The sequence below is a fragment of the Tyto alba genome, unplaced genomic scaffold (genome assembly GCF_018691265.1).
Source record: "Tyto alba isolate M040663 unplaced genomic scaffold, T.alba_DEE_v4.0 Super-Scaffold_46, whole genome shotgun sequence".
NCBI lineage: Eukaryota > Metazoa > Chordata > Aves > Strigiformes > Tytonidae > Tyto > Tyto alba.
Genome location: NW_024881322.1, coordinates 15,263,349 through 15,286,503, shown reverse-complemented (window position 1 = coordinate 15,286,503; position 23,155 = coordinate 15,263,349). Strand labels below are relative to the sequence as shown.

Here is a 23,155-nt window from a genome sequence, read left to right as displayed (position 1 = left end):
ACCAGCCACAAAGGAAGTAAATTTCAGCACGCCATACTGGAGCTGACCGGGTAGCCAACGTGGTTCGAATAGTCCAAGATCAGACTGCAAAATATTGTGAACAAAATTTTGCTTCTCTAATCAGCCACAACCATTTTTAAAACCCCTACATGTTACAAAACTATACAGAGAGAAGCAACGAAACAAAGAGAAACGTAGATCTGAATCAGGGAGAGCAAATCAGCAGGGAGAGAATGCCCCCCAAACATGCAATAAAAAAAACCTTAAATGTTAAAAAAAAAAAAAAAAAGGTGAAAGACATCCACAATTCAGCCACAACAGCAACACTTATGATGCCTGTATTTCAGGTCATTCTCTCTCCTCCTCTCGTGACCAGGGCATGCTGACACTTCCCAGCTTCTCCACAGCACTAGCAGGGAAATCACCTTAGCAACAAGACACTCTGATACCCCGTCTCTTCATTCACCCACCTCTGGAGCCTGGTGTCCCACCCTACTGCTCATCCCCACTCTCAGTTTCTGCTGTGCGCTCAGTGACAGCTGAGAAGGAAAAAAACCCAAACAAGTCTTAGGACAACATGATTGAAACCACTGCTAAAACTGTCAGTTTAACAAGAGCATAAAAATGAAGAAGAGAACCAAAAGTGATGGGCAAGGTAGTGGATTTAGGAAGACATTCAGAAATGTTCAGTTAAAAAAAAAAAATATAAAACAAAACAATGTCATTTGATCATATTCCCCTGAGATTAAAAGACTTTCAAAACACATAATAGCCATAAAATTAAACAAAAGTATGCACTGCTTTCTCATCTCTCTCTGCCTTTCAGAAGGCACTAAATCTCATGAACATAATCCATTTTAGTCCCAAATTTACCAACTGTCTATAGTCTGGTGTCCCTTTGCTTTTATTGAAAAAGCACATCTGCACTGGAAATAAAGCAGGGGGATCCCAAAATTGGGCAGAGAGCCACATCATCTTGAAGACAATCTCAGAGAAGTTAATCCACACGCACACTTCCTCAGCTGCCTGTTAGGAGCACACACACCAAAAACTCTTCCGAGTAAGTGGGACTGTAAAACTGCTTCTCACAACCACAGTCACCAGGAACTTTCTTCAGCCACACAGAAGCTGTTTTTAGACTTAATAGCTCTGCCCACAGCAACAAATAATATATGACAGTATTTTCCTTAACGTCTCTGCTGTTAGTGACTTTGGATAAAAGCAGAGGCCTCTTCCTAATCCAATTCTAATGCAGCTTTCACAGAGAGAAAGTTTAATTCTTAAGAGATGTGAAAAGCCCACAGCTCCACTCTTGCCTTCAAAGCCACCCACACCGTACCACCAAGTTATTCAGACCAGGGATGCTGCACGACCAAAATAAAAATTTCGGAGTGAGGACGAGCTCCCAGACACGCACCCCCTCAGCCTCCCGCAGTGCTGAGCGCGGCTGCAGCGCACGACACAACCCCAAGGTGTTGCAATAAAGTAAGTTTTCCCCTCCCTCCTTCCTCAAAGCGGATGTCAGACCACTTAGTTTCTGAATGGGAAGTAAAAATAAACTGATATACTGATATACCGATCTACCTAAACTGCCTGCTTCACACATTGTGCAAAACCTACACGGAGTCACGGAAAGCTTTTTTTTTTTTTTTTTTTTTTTGCACGGAGGTAGCGTGTGTCGTGATGCTGTCACACGTTTAATCCAGAAAGAGCAGCATGGCTCAGGGTTTAGAGCGAGCCTGACAGAAGCCCCAGCTGCCATCACCCCGTGTTGCCCCAAACACCCCGCGGGGCAGCGGGGCTCCCGTGCCGTGCCTGGGCTCTGGCCACCCGTGGGGTATTTGCACCCCTGCTCCGGGACAAGGGGCACCTGTGCCTGCACATCTTCAACCATGGATAGCCACAGACAGCAAAAGCGCTCTTACATCAGGATAGATTTACTCGGGGGCTACCTTTATGTTAAATGAAGTGCTTCAGAAATGTAATTACAGTTGAAGTGCACTTCAGGTAAACTGGAGAGCCTGTGATCAGATACAATATCATTGCTCTGATGAGCACTGTTTTCCAGATTTCTTTGTTGCCTGTCTCTGTTCACCTATGAACTCCTGTCTTTACATTGAGATTGCACATCTCCTGGCACTTTTGTTCAGTTTTCACGTGGCACTCACAGCATTCGCCCTCTCCTTCTCAGTCCATGACTGCGCCTGCCATTTGCTATTGCAATAAAAGCCTAAAAAGCACTTATTTCGATAAATACATACACAAACATCATCTCAAGGGCCAGCAAAACCAGGAGTATCATGTTTCGAACCTGTATGATAAAGAGGTGAGAGGAACAGACTAAACAATACAGGAGCTGGGCTGTTTGTGTCGAGCCTACTCACAGCCTGAGAAGCCATTCATTTTTTGGCTGGGAACAACAGAATTTTTCAACAAAATGAGCCCTTCATCCACAGAAGACAAGTAGTTTCTTCTGAGTTCTCTGTACGAGATTGGCATGATCCAGGAGAAAAGTGAAAAGTAGGGAGGAGAGTCCACTCGGCAGTGGAGGTTTCCTAACCTATTTCTCCTGAAAACACTGGCAAATCCAAGTTGATTCAATTGATGTTTACCACCTCCCTGATTTCTGTTTTTACCTCTCTCACCTCATCTAACACCTTCTCTTTCATCACCCATCACTAAAAATTAAGGTTTCTTGATTGCTATACAGCTCTGACAAGCCCAGCTCTGCCTCAGCCCGTCTCCCTTCGGGTTTCGTTTCTATCATCTCCTTTTCTGTTATTATTCCGTCTCCCTTTCTCTTCTTCCACTTTCCATTTCCCTCTGGTTTCTCCCTCGCCCTGCAGATGCCCTTGCTAGTCACTACAGCTGACGCTTGACCCCCCATCCTGCCTCAGAGTACTTTCTGTTTTGTCTGCTTATAATACAAGTATATTAACATCATCTTTATGCATGCCATGCCCTGCCTGCTGCGATCCTAAGACTTCTCTCCTGCTGGTACCTTCCATCTTGTTTCAAATCCCTATTAAAACACATTTTTTGCTGTTAAGTGTTTAGGAAATAAAAATTAAGACCCCAATCATGGTAAAGCTGGCATGCAAATGACTACAGTCAATACCTGTTTATATGTCTACGTACATGTACACACACCTACTCATAAATGATTACACTTCTATGTTATCCTCACCTCCTGCTGCTGCCCACTCTTTCTATATTGCTTGCTCTTAGCCCGTGAACTGTTCAGTGCCTTGGGGTAGTTTGTACAGTAATTAGCCCAACAGATCCCCAGTCGTGATGTGCAGTATTGGTTACTAACCGCTCAGTCTTTGCAAGAAAACCCATCCGAGGCTGAAAAATTACTTCCTCCAGTGGTCAACAGTTTCTTCCTAGAGCCAGCGAATACTGCCTGACACCACCGGCATAGGGGCTGACCTGGCAAGACAACCGCCCAAATACTGAGCCGCCTCTTCCGACTGAGATGGAGCAGCACCCCCAGCCACGCTAGCAGAAAAGAAGACACGCTTTTCTGTCAATAAACAATTCTGCTAACAGAAAAGCAGGTATGGTTTTCCTGCAGATAGGCTCTTCTGTTTCTCTGTCACTCCATTCTTCGCTCGCCCCTGCCAGCACCAGCCCCGATATGCTGATAATGAACAGCTGCCTGCTGCATGGTTTAAACACTGTTTTTGCATCGAAGGGATCAGAATGACACTAAAGAGATCAGAATTACTTTTTTTTTTTAACCTCCACAGACTGATATTTGAGAGGTTTTTCAGTTTTTATAAAGATCAGAGAAAGACAGGTACTACTAGTTATTTATGCTAGAAGTCTTCCTTCTATCTCAACAAATGAAAACATTGAAAAAGACAGGAGTTCCTTTTACATTTTGCTAGTTACCCCTGCTAGCTGAAGCCACTATTTTAACACACCTCACTACAGCAGGAAATATGTAAAATCCCTGAGAATAAATGCTCAGATTTGTGACTGCATGACAAATACTAACAAATTCTCATGTGTAATTAGCTAAATATCTCACAAATCAGTGTACAAATTAGACATTTTCTTTTCCATTCAGTAGACAAAAAGAAAAATAATGTAACATCATTAGAAAAATGATTAATATGTTAATTGAGGATTTTAATTGCCCAGAGACAAACCTCAGTTGCCTTGAAATCTGGCTCAAAATCAGAGTTACATCTGTTGTGGAAAGCACTCTAGCTTTTTTGAGTAAAGGCACACGTTAATATAAAATTAAACCTCTGACTGTTTTACACCAAAGTCAAATTAAAAAGATAGCAACATCTTCAGGCCATTTTCAGGTGAGATCCTCCATTTGCCAATCTGCAAATCTACCACATTGTTCTACATTTGCAGCCCACTCTTGCAAGGCATCGGGTAGTAACATTACCAACAAATAGCTGACATCGTTAGAAATGCTATATTATAAACTGTGATATTTGGGGGTTGGACTAGGTGATCTTCAAAGGTCCCTTCCAACCCAATGCTGATACGGTAAGATGAAGTTCAGAACCTAGGCGGCTGAACTGAGACCCTCCATGAAGTGAGGAGGCATATGAGCATAGAACAAATTTGATTTCTGCCCCCACCAAGGTGACGTCTCAAACACATGCCCACCGAGACCCTGAGATGAACAGAGACTGAAGAGAAAATGCAACAGCATTCACTACTGTAGTAAGCTGTAATTAGGATGGACCCCAGCTGTTAGTCAAAATATTTGGCATTGCAGAAGGGAGGAGTTTTCAAAAGAGGGAAACAGGATGACAGAGTATTTCCTTTGCCCAACAAGCAGGAAGGACAGCAAGGAAGAGCCTGTGAGGATTAACTGAAAGCAGGGCGAGTGTTCCAGGGATGGTGGCAATGAAGGCTGACCCAACAGCGGTGCTGAACTCGTGTGGAAGGAAAGAAGGAAGGGTGTCCACAGGTCATGAATTCCTCTGCAGATGAGCAGCTGTTTGATATATTCTGCAGAAACAGGAGCCACCAGAGCAAAAACGGGGCAAAGAGAGAGAGAAAATACAGTCAGAGGAACATGCTTGGTAGGTAGAGGATGTTTCCAGCAGTACTGTGGATAGATACAAAGTGAGGCATGTGCATTCCTACAAAAGGGTACTGCAGTAACTGAGGCTCCAAGGAATGAAACACTGAACAGCAAGGAGCTGGAGAGCTCCAGAAAGCTTCTCCTGCAGAGCCTGTCTCAACCAATCAATTTATTTTCAGCATCATTTCTTATCCTCAGTGGAGAGATCAAGTTCTGAAAGAGCACGAAATTCTTCTTGCTTTGATGAGCTTCTGGGAAACCAGGCTTTGCAGCAACCTCTCCTTCCTCCTCTGGATTCTGTCAGGCTATTCACCAAACTCCTTGGCTGTATATGTAACACTACAGCTACTTACAGCGTGCAATGAAAACTCAAGGAAGTTGGCATTATTGCACCAATAGGAAAAGTCTCAGTTAGGGTTGATGTTTCTGCATCATCAACATTAGTTATGCCCTTTTCATATGTGGTGCAATGATGCACATATCCATTTCCACCTAGTATTTTGGCTAGCAATGACATTTACCAGGAGAAGTGGTCCATAGATAGTTTTGATTACTTGTGCCACTTTTTTCTTTTTTATATGAAGCAAATTTCATGCTGATGACAGGTATCTGCAGTCCAACCACTGGGCACAGAAGACTTCTTCAAGATCTGGGACAGTTGCAGGAACAGCAACTGCCAAACTTCTCCTGGAGCTCTGCCACTGGGACTCACTGGCGGCCTGAGTAGAAAACATTTTGCCTGATGCAGTGGAACTGCGTACACCGGCCCATCTTCGGATGGAGTGATTTCTCATCGCTCCGCTGTCTCGAATATACTGTAATTAACAACTGGTTGAAAGGGCTGGTTTCAAGTCTTCAGGCTGGTTTCAAGTCTTCAGTCTCTCCCTGACAATCATGGTTTTCCTCGTGATGTGGACACTTGGCAGTAGACTGACTTAAGTCAAAAAACAGTTTAACACAGTCCACCAGCCACTTGTGAAATGAAGTTGGATCTGAACTGCTGTCCTAGAGGATCAGTAGAATACTAACACCTGCAGATGAGTTAATGCTTACCAAATGAATTTTACCACTGAACGAGCTGTAAACATCAAGCACAAGGAAACCAGGCTCATCTCCCAGAGAGCCAGGCACGAATGAAGAGTCAGCATTTGCCCGCCTTTGCCCATCTCTATAACCTGCTACTCACAGAGGTAATTTCAGGGTCTATCTAGAAGCATCCTTTTGCTGGGGCAGGAAGAGATGAGGGACTAGAGCAGACTTGCACAAACAGCACACATGACAGTCATGCAGTAAACTATTATGGTATTTTGTATTCAAGCAGGATGTTAAAGCTATTAGACCTACAGTGGGAGAAGGTACAAGACAGAAAACTTAATTTAGCATTGCCTAAATGCCATTACTCCCCTCTGACTGCAACAAACCATGGAAGCCTGTGTCTGCAAAGCAGTATGCTACAAATATAACAAATTGCTGCTGGACCTCTCCGGAGCTGGCAATCTCCTCAACTTATCTGATGAATTGTGACACAGAAACATCCAACTATTTATTATCATCACCATCAGCATCTTCCTCCAATTGCTCTGTGCAATGATCAGTATCTGCAAAATACAGCTTAAATTTAATTGGAAAAAAAAAAAAAAACAGGAAAAAAAAAAAGGCAAGCAGCAAGCCCAGCAATAACCAGCTTCTACTGTAAATGATAAATACCAGACCTTTTACTCCTGTTTCTAAACCACCACCAGAAATCTTAAGGCTACTTTGCCATGACACTAACCCTCCTAACTGCTATGCAGGCAGCAGACGAGGCTCAGCATCCTTATTATTTCACTGGAATTACCCTGTGCCCCACTGTCATCCCCTTTCCCTACACATATAACCACGTTCTATAAAACAACAAACTGGCACTATCTATGCCAGTCATTAATTTATGACTGTATTAAATGCTGGGTTTAGATAGTTTACTAAATACAGAAATTGTGGTAAACAGATGTTTGAGAGGTGGATCAACTATATAAAAGGATTTTTCAAGCTCTGGGCCAGGCTGTGTTACACTAGACTTTTATTTGATTTCCCATAAACACAGGCAAAGGTTAACGGGACAGCATCTCAGGGAGTCATATTTACAATTGCACCACTCACTTCTTCAAACCAATATTCACAGGCCAAGTTTTTAATGGAAGATATAAAAAGGAAGAGATTGAAAATCTTTTTTTTCTCCTTGGAAAAAAAAATAAAAATTCCCAAACCAGAAGAATTATTTCGGCTAACTGGTTGGCTCCAGCTCACTCTGTGTAAAACTTCTTGGGGAGCACCTGCACCAAGTCTCAACAGGCATGTTCTTGGGATCCCAAAAAAGTAGATAACCAGTGCTATCTCTGAAGTTACAAGCAAACTAAATATCCAGACAGGCTGAAAGTTTCTACACAGATAAAATGGAAAGCCATGATGATTACTGGATAGTAGTAATCACTAATTATTTATCCAGCAGTCCACTCTGACAGCATTTCAAGCTGTCTATAAGGGAAAGAGATATTTATAGTCCGTAGAAGTGGTAAGTAGGATAATCAATCACGCAGATAAAATATGACACTAGGCTTTACAGAAAGCCACTGAAGAAGGCAGGTGGTGTTTCTCAAGTAGACAGACTTGAGGAGGACACACTGAGAAGAGCAGGACACGTCCACCAGAAGAAAAAAACCACACACCTTCATAGAAACCTGCCCCGGGGACAAGAGCCCAGTATGTCCTACCTAGACCACTAACTCCCCCCTGCTTGCCATGCACCAGCTTCTTTATGGAAAGAGCAATGTGCAACACGTTTTTAAAAGTGGGGTACTTCGATAATTCCCATGCAACCAGGGCCAGACCAGCAATGTTCTGTCTTCTCCTGAAGCACCTCAGTCTTCAATACATGACCTGGATGGAAAACAGTTACTTGCAATTGATTAAGTCCTTTTATTTTTAATAAGACCTAGGAAGTAATGGGGTGAAATTCCTGTACTGCTGAAGTTGATTATAATTTGCTATTAACTTCTCAGGTGAAACACTGGCCTCATTAATTACACCTTTCTTCCCTATTAATTTCACCCTATAACAAGGGGCAGTAGGTAAGATTAATTTAAAAAGAAAGTCAAAGCAAGGTCTTAATTCCATAAGTGTGACAGTAGTTGATTAATTTCAATTCTTAAAAAAAAAAAAAAAAAAAAAAAAAAAAAAAAAAAAAAAAAAGTGACTAAAATTCTCTCAGAAAAATAGATATCAAAGATATGAGTAAGAGAACATTTATATCTTTGCCTTCCATACTGATATTTCCCATACTGGACTACGAACAAGGGGTTAAGTCAGAATAACTTCTGAGTATAATCTTTTCCAAAACAACAGTTATTTACTTGACTACATTTTATCATTTCTGTAACCCTGAGAATGTAAAGGACAGTTTAACCCAAAAAGGTAAGCAAATATGTAATGAAATTAATTTTCTTTTTCCTTTTTTTGCAGAGGAACTGATTGATTTGCTCTTCTGCTCTCCCTGGACTTGCTCAAGATCACTTCTGTGTAGAAAACACCTGCAGTGTTGTGAGGAAGCCATAAGATTGTCTTGTAACCTCACAGTTCACGTGGCCCCCATGGACTGTAGGTTCTCTGAGAGTTCACCAAGATCCCTAAACAGACAGCAGCTGAGATGAGGATTTCAGGAGGATCCATTTCTGTCTCTTCATGGGTGACATCTTAAAACCTAAAGAACTCATCCAAAGCAGGAAAAAATAAAATGCATCTTTTCAGAGAGAAGAATTCTGTAACCAGTAAGAAAGAAATTCTTACCAGCTCCTACAACAGTGTCAGGTGAAACTACTACTCCAGATGAAAAAATTCCCCTAAGAATAAAAGAAGATTAAGTATTGAACTTGAAAGTAATTTTGCATGCATGTTTCCAGTGTCCAGTAATTGCTGTCCTAATGAAACCTCCCATGTCTCGTTATATTGGTATTTTCTGTCATTGGTGCTCTGCCTAGTTCGATGCTAAAAGGCATCTGCACTTACATGTACCACCTCTTCCCGCTCAAGCCCCTGTTCTCTACACTTGGTGCTTACAAAGGCTCCAAAGACTTTTTCCTGGTGCAGTACCTGCTTGCCTCAGCCTATGCCTCTAATCATTCCACCTTGTGATTTCAAAACCAGAAGTTTAAAAGCCCTGTTAATCATCCCACTCATTTATAGTATTGTTCTATTACCTTGAGAATTAGATTCCTCCACTACCCTTCCCCCCCGGCCACAAAAACAACAAAAAAAATTCAGTGATGGGCAACAAACAAGCCATCACCTGATATTTGACAGATTTGACTACATCTATAGTTTAAACAACATACTACTACTGCAGTATTTTTCCTGGATGCCTTAGGCATACAATACTTGGTCTGTCCTATTCGTAATGGCAGACAATATACGAACCACCATCTAATTTAAACAATCTGATTAAAAAACCCTCCAGTATACTCATTTTTGGTTTACACTAGTGGCTAAGATGGAAGGATCGGTATTCCACCTGATGCCAAGATTTCACACCAGAGTCATGTGGCCCTAAAGAACATTAATTAGTGTGTGATAAAAAAATAACAGATTCACAATTCTCATTCCTTTGATTCAAACAAGGAGTTAATCCCCACTTTCTTAATACAACTCCTTACACATTCTTATTTCTTTGCTTTGGTGTATTCTATTCTTCTGGTACTCTTTAGTACCACTTAGATGATTTGGTACTGTAAGAGTTCTCATTCCTCTTCTGACATTAAAAAACTCTGAAGTTACACACGGTTGGATCTGAAGGTACATTTGGAACTGTCTTCCAGTAATAAAATATGAAATTACACCACTGTTTTGTGTAGGCTAGTCCGAGTCTAATCACCAGATTTGTTAAAACTAAGACTAGCTCCATCTCTGGAGCCCACTTCATTGCCTGGCCACAAATGGCGGGGCCAGACAGAGGATTCTGCAGATTGTTCCCATGGCCTGCCAGAGGAGCCCACGCTGGGTGCTCCCTTAGTCCCAGCCTGGCCTCACCACTCCCCAGGACACAGTACGGAACCCTCTGAGAGCATAGCCTGTCGATGTGGCTCCGTTAAGGGATGGACAAGCTGAGTGGGAGCAGGGGAAGGCAGGCAGCACTGCGCTGCCTCTCTCAGGAGCAGTCGCTGTGCGGAGAGGGAGCGTGGAGGGATGGGGCAGGAGATTAAAAACTCCCTCCAAATCCTTGTCCACCAGACAGTACGGGGTGCCCAGCTGCAGAAGACGCTGAGAAGGGAAGTGATGCAGTATCCATTTGAAATCAGGAGACAGGTTTTTTGCCCACTCTCCCTCCAGCGCTGTACTTCAAGCCAGGCCGTTCCACTTGACACAAGACACCAGACACGCTTGTTGAAAGTCGTGCAGCGTGTCAGGATCCCATCCCCTGGGGCCCACAGTGGCTGGCAGCTGTTATTATTACTCTTAACGTGCACGCTGTCATCTCAGGGGGGTTGAACTGAAGTGGCCGCCTCCTGGAAATAGTGCATCTCCTCATTTGCACAGCCACTGCTCAAGCAGAATGGAGTGGGGGAGCTTGAAAAAGCGGAGGTGCTAGGGGCAGCCCTCTCTGTTGCCTCTTACACAGCCTAGCCTGTTTCTTCACATTATAGATGCACCAAATCTGTGTTGATGACAGTTCTACCTGATGTACCAGCCCCTTAGCTCCAATGTGCATGTTTACCTGATGGCGTGCGACTGTTGCAGCTACTTGCGCTTGCAGATAGAACAGCTTATGCAGAATGCAGTCTGCAGAGGTGGATATTTTTAATGTATATTACATCATTATAAATAGACTTGAGAGCTAAATCCTGGAACTAGCCCATGGTATTAATTCTAATTTAGTTTGGGCCTGATTCCAAATGGGTGACTATGCATGCAAACAGTCATCTGAGTGCACAATTGGCTGTTATGAACACAAAATTATTTCTTGTGCTCATGCATGCATAATTTACATGCACTAATTCCGATACCAAAGTAATTCTCTAGCAGAATTCCGGTGATCAGATTTAACTTGAAGACTGCTGTTAAAAAAACCCAACACAGTAGTATAATCTTCAGCCACATAAAAAGGAAGTAACTGAGAAATTCACTGCTGTTTCCATAACTCAAAAAAACCTTCAGTACAAACCTATCATTTTTCAGCTGACTGCTCTTGTAATTTATATGTATCCTAGATTGTGGCACGTTAGCATATAAGAATAGTCATCCATTAAAAATGATCAGCAGGATGTGAATACAGTTAAGTAGCAAGTTTTCTATCAGGTGTTATCTGTGTTTCATGCTTATATGCACAAAACCCAAAACTCCTCTCAGGAACCAATACTTGACTTCTCAGTTTTGATCTGAAATACCAAACAAGTGAACCCAGTGAACCACAAGTGACCTATGAATCATAACTTGTATTACAGAAAAATCAAGAAAAAGAGTTTAGGCAAATTGTGCTGATGAATGAGTGAAATGGAATTATTTCTCTCCAGGTAATTCTCACGATAAAGTTGTTTGTGTTCTTTCCAAAATAAACTAATAAACATTGATTAAACATGTGTCAGACAAAATGCAATATTCCAGGCAGTTTATAACAAGATCATATAGAAATCATGCAAAATCATCATCAAGCATGCAGAGAGCACAAGAGTACCCTGGGAACAGGACCTGTGCGAACAAAGACAGACTGATTTTTCCATACACTCTTGCCACACTGATTTTTTTTTTAAGTTACAGGACATTTTTAAGAGAATTTGATATTTTGGAAGGTGTGAGTCTTGGTTTTTAATAATTCACTTCTACCAGCCTGAGCATTTGCTTCCATAACAGATGCCTGCAAAGTTAATAATTTTCTAAGTCACATACCCAAGGTGTTAATTTGTAAAGTAGAATCCAAAGACTGGTCTTCATTCAAGTCAAGTAAATTTGTTCTTGATTGTAACTTAGGTAGCAACAGGCCTTGTACGTGACAATATACATGTATGGGAAATGTTTTCCAAACAGTTTCTCATGAAATAGGCTTCCAAGAGCTATTGATTCTGCATACAAGCAGCAAAATATAATCAGGAATTTCCCCTGCCTCTTCTACTGTCCTGCATTACTGTTCACTGTGATCACAAGACACTTGCAAATATGCTGACACCCTTTGTATTCAATTAGCAGAGGTGGAAATTACCTTACCAAAACCAAAGATGTAGCAATTTCGATTCAGCAAATTATGGCATATTCTTAACTATATGACTAAAACTACCAGAGCTAGTCGAAGCAATTATACATGTGTTTGTAATCAAGCTGGCATTTAAGGATGCAATCAATATTACTTGTTAGTTTGTTACTTGTGGCGATTTGGGGAAATACGTGCTGGAAGATTCATTCTGCATTTCAGCCTTTTGGAGGAAAAAGAATCCAGCAGTAATTCATTTTGCAATTTGAACAAATATTTATATTACCGCGTTGCATGATCCTTGATTATTTTTAATACATAAATAAAAAGTGTGTACACACTCATATATGTATGCATATATGTATGTAATACTTATTTGTCAGCATAATTTATACATGATGTCTCTCTACAGATTTTTTTTTTTATTTAAAAAGCACTGCATACCATAAGAATAGCTTATTAAAGTGAGATTGCATTTAGAGCAACTTAAAAGATAAGGCACTGTTCATTAAATGCTCTGAAAGGATGCATTTTTCCATCACAGAACACTTCAGAGCATTTCACCTTGCCTGGATTGATATGATGTGTCTGGCAGTTTCTCCAGCCAGCATGGTGTCTTTCCATCTAGTGGCAATATGCTCTTCAGGTCTCATTCAGAGGCAACAAAGGAGAAAGATCTGAGTTGTGAGGAAGAGTAATGTAAATATTTGTCCAAAAAAAGGTTGTTATCTATGTCAGAGTGCTCAAGGGGTTTTGGGGTGAGGGGACAAATGGCAGAGTTTGTTACTAATACTTAATTGCAGCTTTTGCAATATTTGGTATTCTTAAAAAAAAAAAAAAAAAACCAACCCGGGAGTTGGTATGAACAAGTAAAAATCCTTCCTTTCTATATTGTGAGTTTCTCACTTTAATTTTCCACAGAATCTGTAAAAGGTCAACCCTAAAAGCCTAAAAGTCACAAGACAAATTTAAAAGAGGTTTTCCTTCCCACAGACCTCATTTTTTCATAAGACGGTTTCTTGGCTTCTGGTTCTTGACTCAAGTTTTTAAGCACTTGGGATGTGAAATAAAGAATTCAGGATAAAAGAAACCAAGGTGCAAGTGGGGAGCTTGCGGAAGAGGAGATTTGTGTGCTGCCTGGCTCGCTGCACGGGGGGATGTGGAACCCGGCAGTGGCCGATGGGGAGCTGCCCTGGCTGCCCGCTCCCAGCACAGCGTCAGCACAGCCAGGGGAAACTGAGGGGGGCAGGCAGGAAGCCTTAAAACTTTTGTCATTCGTAGAAATGCCCTTTCTCTAACCGATTCTTGCCTTGCAAACTGCAGACAGGACAGCATAGGCTTTCTCATCTAACCATCAGCCATAGCCTCAACTCAAACCACATTGTATAAGATGAACAGAACCTGCGCGACGCCTGGCCAAGAACTTTTTCTTCAGGAGAGGCAGGCTAACACCCACGGTGGAAGAACATGCAGCCAAGAAGATGCTCTCAAAGGATACAGATTTAGGTGATGGTTATTTTTAATACACTTGGGCCTAAGGTAATTCTTCTCCCTTTCACTCGTGAATCTTTTGGATTCTTAGAGATTGATGACTCTGTTGCAAAAGACTGCATCCCACTGAGACGTGTCAAATGCACTCAGTCTGGGAATAAATATTAGTCTGCATCCTGCAAACACCTGTAGAGGTGACTAACTGTTGTGGTTTGGGCCTGATCGGCAGCCAACCCCCGCAGCTGGTCACCCCCCCTTCCCCCTCCCCACCTGGGAATGGGGGAGGGGATTAGAGGGGTGAAGGGAGACTCGCAGGCTGAGATAAGAACAGTTTAATAATGGCAATAAAATGAGAACAATAACGATGATAGGGGGAAAACAAAAAGAAATAGATAAATAGGCGATGTACAGTGTAATTGCTCCCCACCCGCTGACCAACCCCCAGCCTGTTCCCGGCCAGCGACCCCGAGATACCAAGATCCCACAGTCGCAATCCTGGAAACCAGAGAGAGAGAGAGAGAGAGAGAGAGCTCCTTCCCAACCACCCCTCCTCTATACAGTGAGCATGACGTGCCATGCCATGGAATATCTCACTGGCCAGTTTGGGTCCGGTGCTCTGTCCATGCTCCCTCCCTGTTTCTTGTGCACAGGCAGGAGATGCGGAGTCGGAGAGTCCTTGAAGTCTCGGTAGCAGCTGAAAACACCAGTGTGCTATCAGCATTTTTCCCATACCAAACCCAAAGCTAAATCCAAAACACAGCACTCATCTAGTCCCTGAAAAGGAATATTAACTCTATTTCAGCCCAAACCAAGACACTAACTTAGAGCATGCCTGAGTGCAAAGCCATTTACTTGCCAGAACGTTTGTAGGAAGGGGCAATGGGTATGAAAAATATGTGAACAATTTTAATAGTTTAGTGCTCAAGCAAACTTTAGTGGAATTTAACGTATGGCAGAGACAAGACACTTTATGACCTCAAGTGCCTTTTCTCTTCCAAACTAAAAATCTCCTTCAGAGAAAAAAGAAGTGGTTTCACTGTTTCAGAAAAAAATTTCCAAATAATTCTTACAACAGAAAGTTTTAATAAAATAATTACAGAGATCACACATCCAGTTCCTACAGTTCTTTCTTCTGCAGTAAATGCGCTACAAAGCAACATAAATACATTCCAATTTACTGGCCATTTCATCCACTTTGTCACACCAATTTTGCATACACCTGTAGATTTGGAATCAAAGCAATTACATCAGGTTAGCAGCGATGCAATGAAGTAGTAGGGAATCAGATCCTTCACATTTATGCATGTTCCACTCTAGCAAGAAGTAAAAGGAGCGCTACATTTTCCAAAGGCTAAAACTCCATGGTTTTTTCCTAATAACAGTTTTAATTACTCATTAATTTATTATGAATAGCTATAAGCAGTGAAATTCTAAGAGATTCATTTGGCATATAGAGATCAAAAAGAGTCCTTTTGGCGGAAAGTATCCAAACTTCCTCGTTATGTAACTTTTGCATTTTCCCCACCAGCAGTTGTATTTTAAGAAATATGTGTCCATATGTGAACCAGGTTTAAGAATGAAAAGTATCTGGAGAAAAGTGGAAAAGCTTCCCATCAGATTTAATCACAATGTGAAGATCTTGGGCTCCTTAATTCAAAAGCAAATTACTGTAGCAGTACCAGAAGCAATGGATAGGATCAGGACCCCACTGTAGCAGCTGTTACAAAAACATAGGTGAAGAGACAATAACTGCTCAAAAGTGCTTAATCTAAAAAGAAAAGAAAGAAAATGGAAACATGAATGATCCTTACATTGCAAACAGTGAAGTACAGTGTCCCTTTGCACACCATATTAATCTGACATTCTGCAAACACTCAGAAATAGACCCCTTGACACTTAAGCATCTATCCACTGCCTTTGCTTTAAGGCCATCTTTCATATCTTTTGAAATATTTCCACCCTCTGAATTATGAGAACTCTGACCAGTGAAGATAGTAACAGAAAGCCTGTCAAACCCCAACATATATTCAAAAGATAATGTGATAAAATGTGACAAGAAACCAGTTCACCTTGAAAAAAAATCATCTGGTCACGTAAATCATGGAAATAATTGTTATCCTCTACGTATTTCTATATTTGGAATCAAAAAACCCACAAAGCGTTTTCAAGATATTTACTCATCTTTTTTTGAAAAGGTCATTTACTCATAAATGCTATAAGCTGATGATGAAGAAAAATGGTTGAATTTCTCCATGCTTACTCCCAGATCTCTTCTGATCACTTAGTAGTCAGCCACCACTGATGTACAGCTTTAATTACACCATCACACAGATATCACTTCTAATCTCACCCCGCTTGCTCTTGCTGTGCCAATAAACAGGGTGGACTCTAGCTCCCAGTATTCCCCATGAGAATCAACTCTACTTCACAACTGGCTAACTGAAGCCATGACAGAACCTCCTATGCTAAAAGCTATTATGGACTACAGCTAATTAAGATACTCTGAAAAATTACTTACTACTGGTAGACTCCAGCTCAGATACAGGAAATCTCCTGCTACTGTCTTGGGAAAATCCAGTGAGTCGGACTCTCCTTGGGAAGTCACCTACAAGTTCCTTGACAGCTCACTCAGAATTGGGGAAATAGCTTATTTTGATGATAATATCTTAATGGTTGCTTCTTCTTGCGATTAAATGGATTTTACAAAGCACATTCCATGTCACAGCCCTTGCCCTACCCTCCAAGTTACTACAATTCAGGGAGCAATGGTTAACACCACACTGAGAAAGACCAAACATGTCCTGCAATGAACTGTCTTTTTTCTGTCTACTCACGGAGTCACAGGGATACAGAGAAGCCATAGAAATAATCTATCCCATCTATTAGCTTTTTTTCTCTTTTTTATGAATTGAGCACAAAGCACCTGGACAGGGCACACAGCTTTCACAGAGTCACTTCAGGACTGAAGTCAGCTGCCAAGCAAACACCTCTCCTGTTGTGCACCAACACAAAGGCACCTGACTTTTACGTGGAGCCTCCCCTATTTGCATTCGGTATTGATCTGTGGCTGGTTTTATTTAATATCATGTCGAATTTTCATGAGGGTTTTTGCTTTTCTGCTTTGGGTGCCAGATCTTTTTTGCTTCTCATGGAGATCTGGAGAATACACTCGGGGTAAGCAGCTTCTTGCCAAAGTTCCTGGCTCAAATGCTCACCTCTTAAATTGCTTTTGACTAAAACAGTCTCTACCTATGGTGGCCTAAGAGCCGCTGTTTGCAAAGGGAAGAAACTAATTGTCCCATGTAAAATGAAACCAGGATTTCTACATATCTGCTTCCTGAGATAGAGGCTACAGAGTTCCTGAAAACTTCCTTTTTTCCACAGGATAACACAAACAATATATTTCCTCTTTACAAACAACACTACAGACAAGATAAAAATTAAGATACAATGGTCAAAAAGAAAAATAGGCCAGGGTGTCTCCTGCTAACTACTCTGAGGTTAATAAAGTTGTAGAAATTAATTTGGCCCAAGTTCACCATGTATTTAAAGCCAATTACAAAAATTAGGCTACCACCAATTTAAATGTCAATGGTTACAAATGCCGAGCTTTCCTTTTTCTCAAAATTACAACTTGCAAACACCACAAAATTACTTTCTCACATAGATAAAACATTTAATTAGCTTCATTGCTATCTTTCTTTCCTTTAAAACATAAGGCAGCAATTCGCATGTCTCCATGGCAAGGAGTAGCCCAAAAATAAAAACACAAGCTGGTGATTTTACAAATTTCTCAAATTCACAGTTCTGCAAAGTGACTGCAAAGCAACAGGCCCCCCAGGTTAGAAAAATATGAACAACCAGAAGTGATCAAACCTTCTGGCTTGCTTTTGTTATACCCTCACCTGTTGCTACCACACTGGCACTGGAGGAAGATAGAAATCGCACACTTTGCAAGCTGACCCTAACCCAACAACCCAGGCTGGATAAAAAAAGCAGCCCCAGGAAACTGCCCAAGGAACAGCCCTCAGTATCTCACAGTAAATCTGTGTGATCCGAGTGCTGATTAAGAGACCATCCCTGGTAAAGTTATTCATCTGACACCCTTACAGAATCATCAAAGCATGGAGTTGCAGTGTGTAGCATCAAGCACCTTTAGATTTGGTCCTGTCCCAGGCATGCAGCCAAGATCTAGCTTTACAGGTCATCCAAAGGCAAGGGGCTACATTTCTTCAGGGTTGATCTAAAGCCCTCAAAAATAAAATAAGCAAACCAACAAGGTAGGACCTAGAGAGACAGTGCGTGCATTATGACATTGCCCAATCTCTACTGTCCTTCATGTCAAGATGCAGCACAGTGGGTTGGGTTCAGCTTTTTTTCTTTTCTCCTCACAGTACCTGACAACCTGACCAATGATTTTGCCCACACTATATTTTCACATTGAAGAGATGGCAATACCTGGTGCAGATTGCTCTCTTAGTCCAGATAGTGGGAGTAAGAGAATTATTTAATTGGTAATTGAGCCCTAAAGGACAGATCTGAAAGAAGACAGCCTAAAGCTAGGTAAAATTTAATTCAGTTTCTGAACGAGAGAGAAATTCCCTGATTATATTACTCCAGACAGTGAACTGACCTTCCACAACAATAAAACATTTTTGTGCAAACCTCACCAAAGAAGTCACTCTGAACGTCACAGACAAGCCATTATTTTGAGGAATTGTCACTACAGGGGGCAAAAATGTAAAACAAGAACACTAATGTGAGCCTTTTTTAAGTGCCTCCTACAAATCATGGAGGCGGCAGAAATAACAATAGACAAAGAAAAAAACAGGTTTTAAGTTTGGATTTGAAAACAAGTCATGTTGAGATCCAGGCAATTATTTTGTAAGTGATATGAGAGAATGGAGCTTTTTTCTCCTCCTTTTTGCTTTTCTTTCCCCCTGACACACAGAGCTTGTCACCATCCAAGCTATGCCGGCTCTCTGAGAACTCTAACTCCAGGGTGTTCTCCGACAAACACGCCTAAGAAATGCAGCAGCTCCTTGCACCCATGCAGCAGGAATCCCTGAGCCATCTCCCTCCATCCCAGAGAGGATCGCGTGCCCTGCGCCCCATGGCCAGACAGATCAGCTGCCTGGCAAGAGAAGATGACCAGACCTAAGCCTCACACTGTACCAGCATTTGCCCAGATTCATTCTCAAGTCTTAAGGAGCCTCCAGAAGAACAGGCGAACCATACTCTGCCCCTTGTTGTAATCATACCCCTTCTTGCTTTCTTCACCGAAAAAGTTATTTTGAAAAGCAACTTTAAAGGATCTGAGGAACAGGCACTATAACAGCAGTCACACCTCCCCTCACCAGTTTTGATCCTTTGGACCTCCACCCTGAAGGTATAGCTTGGACATGACAGAAAACTGTTGAACTGTGGTTCATCACCTATGCAGGTGTCGTGGTTTGAGCCTGGTCGGCAGCAGCTCTCTCTCCCTTCCCCTCCGGCAATGGGAAGGGACAGAGAGCCAGGCTTGGGGTTCGAGATAGGACTGGGATGGGAAAAAAATCCCCCTTTATGGGCACAAGCAAAAGGCAGACTCGTTAGGGGAAGAAAAAAAGAACATGCATTTATTACAGACACTAACAACACATAACAGAGTAGGACAGTGAGAAGCATTGCCACACCTTGAGAACACCTTCCCCCCACCCCTCCCTTCTTCCCGGGCTCAGCTCTGCTCCCGATATCTCTACCTCCTCCCCCAGTGGCGCAGGGGCAGGGAATGGGAGGTGCAGTCAGTGCTGCCGCTTCTGCCATCTGCGGTGGGGAGAGCTCCTCGAACTTGTTCCTCCTGCTCCATCGTAGTCCCCCTCTCACAGCAGACAGTCCTCCACAAACTTTCTCCAACATAAGTCCCTCCCACGGCTGCAGCGTTCCCCACACTGCTCCGTCATGGGTCACTAACTTCCTCTGACTGGATTCCCTCCCACGGCTGCAGCCCTTCCCGAGCTGCTCTGGCGTGGGACTCCCCCGCATGCTGCAATCCTCCCAGCGCTGAATTACAGCAGCGGGGCTGCCTTTTCCCATGAGACCCCGGCCTTCTTCAGTCACAGCACCTTGATTATCTGAGCAGAAGCCACAGACCATAAATCAGTGTCTGCTCCACCGTAGATCTTCATGGGTGGCGGGGGGGGCCGCCCTGCCGTCTCACCACAGGATACAGGGGGGTCTTTGCTCTAGCACACCTCCCCCCTCCTTTCTTCCTCCGTTCCCCCACTGACCTTGGTGTTCACGCAGCTGCAGCAACTTCTCCTCACAAGTCCCACTGCACGTCACCACGTCCCTTCTTAAATACGTTATCGCAGAGGCACAGCTGATGGGATCAGTTTTGGTGCAGAGATGGAGCTGACTTGGAGCTGGGGGAGCTTCGAGAAGCTTCTCACTGGGGGACGCCCCTATAGCCCCCTCCCCTGCCTACCAAAAAACCCCACCACTCACTCAACCCAGGACAGTAGGATACAGTGGCAACATTTACTGCCTCTGTCCTCTTCTCACCTCTAAAATTCACACCTTACACAGAGAAGAAAGCAGCTATGTCTATGCCAAGCTTTTAATCCTCATCCCAACATTGAAAGAGCTGGTTAAGATCTTCCAGTGAAAAGAAACACTAGCTATTTGGACTGTGATCTGTTAACTGTCAATAACTTGATTTCTAAAGATGCTACATACCAATTCCTCTTACCCTCAGAGATACAAGTTGTAGAAGTATAGAGTTGGAGATGCTCATCTCTGCCACCACTTGTACAGTCAGGGCAATCACTTAACCTCCTTTGAGGACTGTTAGAGCAGTTTGGGGCTGACTGCCTTCTGCGAGGGTTTCTGGAAGTTCCAAAGTTCGCAAAAAATAGAATGTTTAGGGAGAAAAGTCCCACAGAGACAACCATTACAGGATCACAAGTTACAGAGGAGGAATGTCTTATAATACCACTGGGCCACTAACCTCTCGTTTTCAATGAAAGTGATAAAGTACTGCTTGTTGTGTGACACTGGAACACTAACCTCAGGAAAACAGATACCCTTCTTTTTTAGAGACCACCCTGAGAATCACAGAAAAGTAAGTATATTCCCTCAGCATTAAATTAAATTAAGAGAGGCAGATATCGTTGCTTTTCAACTCTGCAGTGTCTCCAGTGTTCATCTTCTTTTTCCATTTAGAATATTTCACTGGATATCTTTTCCAGGAAAGAACTACAAACATTATCTTCATAGCATTTTCTCAGCCTCAAGTCTGCTCAAGGTGGCACCACACTAGCTTCCATAATTTGCCATATCTTGTTGTTTCTCAACGTGTTTTATTAAAGCTTAATTCCCTTCTGCGGGAATTGCAACTTCCAGCCACCAGCACAGCGGCCCTGGGGCAGATTTACACCCTGTTGACCATGGACACAAGTAAACCAATTCACAAATCGCTGCAGAAGGCCTGGCTGCAGACGGTAACAAGTAACTACCAGTCACTATCCAGACAATGGGACCTTTTCTTGTCATCAAATGGATCTTTTGCTCCACCAGGAAACCCAAAGAGATGACTCCTGATTGCCAAAGTTCACTACTCCAAGCTCTGCCTACAGCTCCCAGTAGAATCTTCTGGCTTTTGGGCTGGCCGGTTTGTTGTCATGGTGAAGAGAGAAAAGATGAAGGGCTGGAGATTATAGCACTGCCAGGGACTCAAACCCAGCCGGTTTGGATTTGGCTCTGCCAAAGAACATCCCGCGCAGTCAGTTTAGTGTCTGTGCTGCGAAACTAGGATAATCACAACGTTTCTGTGATACCACACTTGTCTGGCATCTCACACGTTTACACGGTAAACTCTCATAGCGAGGATTGGGCCTTATTTTGTAACTGCAGTGTGCACAGAATAGTGATTCTGATCTCTGCTGAGGTCTCCAGAAGCACCTTCAGTAAAAGCTGTCATTCACACAACCTTCATATGTACTTCCAGAACACTGAGGCCATTCACACAAGTGTTTCTTTAAAAAGCAAGATCTTGCCATGCCTCTGCTACTGTCCTGCATGCAGCCATTTACCATAGTTTTGCTCTGTGGACAGCAGCTTCAGTGACCAAGTCTGATATTCAAAGCACCATATGAAGAGTAGTGATGTGAAATTTAACTTACATAGATGACCAAAAAATGATGGAGTGGCCTAAAAATTGGAAGAGATTTTTAAGCTTTTTGAAGATTCATAACATCCGCAGCCTCTGTGAAAAGCACATAGTGCAGTGAGACACAAAGATATTTACACCCAAACAATGAAGTGTGACTATCAAAATCATGACAGCTGTGCTGGAGCTAACATGAACAAACCACTTCCAAACCACATTCACCCACCTTACAGGTGGCTTAGCTATTTTCAAACCACCCTGTGTAATGTGGTTCCCAACTGAATCCAGCCTGGACCTCTCATGCCTCATCAGCAATTGAGAAAACCCAACCTGAAGCTGCTTGGAGCATTACATTTATGGCTCTCCAATGAGCTAAGGCAGCAAGCTACCTACAGCATTTTAATACATTAAAGCTAGATGAAGCAGTTTAGCCGACCTCCTTAGATGAAACCATTTTTATTTGAAAATTGATTTATTTGCTTTTAAGGGAGTTTAACCCCACTATGATCTGTTAAAAAAAAAAAAAAAAAACAAAAAAACAAACCAAACAAACAAAAAAACCCAAAAACAAAAAACAAAACACATAAACACTAAAACACTGGAAGCTTTCTAAGAACACATCTTTTCTGTGAAGAACAGTGAAGGCTGCAAGCACCTGACATGGCTGGAGTAAAACTACAAAGCCCATCCTTGAGCACAACATCATCATTAAAGGATGAAGAAATTAAGAGGTGAAGACATCATTCGTTATCTTTTTACACTGGAACAGTGAAAAGGGTTTTAACTAGAGCCTTGCTTAAACCAAACAAATGAGTTAGACGTCTAGACATCAAGCACTTACAAACTACTCCTTTTGGGTTCAGTTTATTCTCCCAGGAAAAGGTAGGAACAAACCTCTGGATTCTTCCCTCTGATCTCAAGTAAGAATCAGGCTTACATTTGCCTCTTCTTTCCTTCAGTGCCATGAACATGGGCTGTACAGTAGCTGCCATCATTGACAGGGATTTCTCTTGTCCAAGGGAATTTTCTTACCCAAACCTATTCCTAGTTTAATGGTTAGAAATTTCTCTGAGGAAATAAGTGACTGGATTTTAAAAACACAAACAGCAGGAAAGCAAAGGGCCTGACCTCACCCGTAATTAGGCCCCTTCAAAAGACCCTGGCAGATAGACATGTGGCTTCTTGATCTTTAAGAAGATACAGGTGCTTTGAAGATCTGCATGAAGCAGTTCTGAACAAGGACATA

The 23,155-nt window shown here is 42.4% G+C and overlaps 1 protein-coding gene across 5 annotated transcripts in view; it reads right to left on the bottom strand.

Annotated features, from left to right (window-relative positions):
• Positions 1–23,155, bottom strand: part of HECW1 (HECT, C2 and WW domain containing E3 ubiquitin protein ligase 1) — a 267,781-nt gene that overhangs the window by 200,622 nt on the left and 44,004 nt on the right. The gene's annotated exons all lie outside the window — the stretch shown is intronic.